Source organism: Oreochromis aureus, linkage group 3 (genome assembly GCF_013358895.1).
Source record: "Oreochromis aureus strain Israel breed Guangdong linkage group 3, ZZ_aureus, whole genome shotgun sequence".
Classification (NCBI taxonomy): domain Eukaryota; kingdom Metazoa; phylum Chordata; class Actinopteri; order Cichliformes; family Cichlidae; genus Oreochromis; species Oreochromis aureus.
In genome coordinates this window covers 97369437-97371704 of record NC_052944.1, presented here as the reverse complement: position 1 = coordinate 97371704, position 2268 = coordinate 97369437, and the positions used below count along the sequence as shown (strand labels likewise).

Here is a 2268-nt window from a genome sequence, read left to right as displayed (position 1 = left end):
GTCGCAACAACCCCCTGTAGCTTCTGCAACGTGGCTGCTGGGTGACCCCTCCGTTTGGATCTCTCATCAGCTCTTTCCAGGTGGGTGGCATGACTGCCCCTCCGGTGGTCCTCTTTGGGCTCTCACGCTCTGGAGGCCCTGCGGATGTCTGTGGTCTGGATCTCCTCCATGCCTACTTCATGTTGTGGGGGACAGGGCTATGGCTCCCCACACCTACTATTAGACACTTTCATGGAGAAACCGGTGTGCAAACAGGTACTCACAGACACACTCTATCTTGGGCGGCTGATGCCTCTAAACATACCATGCGTTGTCGGTCTTGTATGCTGCTCAGTAACATTCAGTATTTATTATTTATTGTTGCCTATGCTTATGTTGGCTGTCGGTGTAGTTTCCCTACTGTGCTGTTTTCTTTTTGATTGTTTTTTTCAGCAAGTGGTGAAGCAGATTTTCAGTCTTTTCTCTCTATCCCTTTTCCACTCTATTTTCTTTTCCCAACTTCTCTTTTCTTCTTATTACTCTTTCCTGTCCCCGAGTCCTGTCGATTCTGATTGTAATAACTTTTTTTATTGTAATAAACAGATCATAAAAATCAAATAAATTATGACAATCATGTGTCCTTAAACACATCATTGATCATCAATGAGAATAATAACAGGCTCACTGTGCTCCCTTTGTGCTGTTGGGTTCCACTGAAAACAAAAAAATTCCTCTCTGTCATTTCTTGTGTTTATCTTGATCCTTGATCCTTGATGAATATTTCTATCACTGATCCCCATTTTCCTCATCTTGACTAATAGACATTCTCTTTACATCACGTCATGTGATTTGTCAACAAAAAAAAACTGATCCGACACTTTTCCTTTACTTGAATTTATTATTTTGTGTTTTAAACATAAAGATGAATCCATCGTACTTCTCCCTCTCCTAAACCCACTCTGATATTTACACTCTGATATCTTTTATTTTCCATACTCTTTGTTAATCTTTCGTTTATCATCGTCTCCATTGTGTTGCAGATGTTGGATGTTAAAGATATTGCCCTGTCATTTCCTGGTTTTTATGTTGGTGCAATCACTGCTTCCTTCCAGCTCTGTGGAAGCTTCCCACCCTCCCAAACTCTGTGATATAATTCTCTATAAATGTCTTTACAGAGGATTTATCCTGATATAAAAACCGGATCTTTTCCTGGTGCTCATAGTTTGGGTTTCCTAAGTGCCTGATTTCATTCTGTCTTTGTAAACAGTAGATTTAATAAATCATGTGAGTCTTCTACTGTTAAAAGTCCGCATGTTCACTGTAACTGCTTTAGACTACGTTACCCATGATGCACCTCGGTATCTGTACTTCCGGTTGGAAACGTGTTCAGCGCAGTTCTGCACAGATGAGAGGTGTGTCGAAGGAGTAACGTATTTACTTGCATTCCTGTGTGAGTTAACCCTGTGTGCGTGCTTACAATGTGAGTATTGTAAGATAAGAATGATGCTTGTTTGACTTTATCCGTAAAATTTGCTACGTGAGAAGCTAGTCCCGTTGCTATCGCTAAGATGTGGGTTTTTTGGCCTACTACAGGCAGCCTTGGGTTCAGCCCATATTCCATTTCATATACGACTTACTCTCAAGCATTGTGGTTGTAGGTGGATGTAACTATTTACTATGTTTATTCCCTGAATCTCTAGAAGTCTGGTTTGCCAATGGATATACGAGTTGGAAATTCATTTATGGTCTTGGGGTGCCATCTAGTGGCCATGTGGCTATGCCAGATTGTATAACATTATGCTGGAAACCCACAGTACTGTGGGGTACACTGCTGTCCATAGTGGTTAATACAAATGTTTGTTCTTTCTGTTTACAGATGACCACACACATATACACACTCACACTCCCTTTACCTGCATGTGAATACTGTAATGCAATCGCCTCCCCACCAACGCTGTACATCCTGTTGATGTCATCTGCCACCTCCTTATTAAAGTGATTTGAACTACGTCACTGTGGAGTGCCATTCCTTCTGACCGAGGACGACTCAGTTGAAGCGTGATCGGCAATCAGTCCAAACATACATTACATCTACTGTAATAACTCCTGATTTTTTATAACTGTGTTTTATTCACTAATATTATCTAACCTACATTTATCTTTTACAGCTGTGACCTCTCCATAGTTTAACACTAAATGTATATATATATATATATATATATATATATATATATATATATATATATATAGCCTTTAATGCTGTTCATCCTTAAAACAGCGTTACAAACA

The 2268-nt window shown here is 39.9% G+C and overlaps 1 long non-coding RNA gene across 1 annotated transcript; it reads left to right on the top strand.

Moving 5' to 3' along the window:
- Positions 1 to 1408: 1408 nt before the first annotated feature.
- LOC120438594 lies at positions 1409 to 1989 on the top strand. The gene is made up of 2 exons (XR_005612015.1): positions 1409 to 1459; positions 1856 to 1989. It is a non-coding gene; the product is annotated as an uncharacterized LOC120438594 (long non-coding RNA).
- Positions 1990 to 2268: the final 279 nt, after the last annotated feature.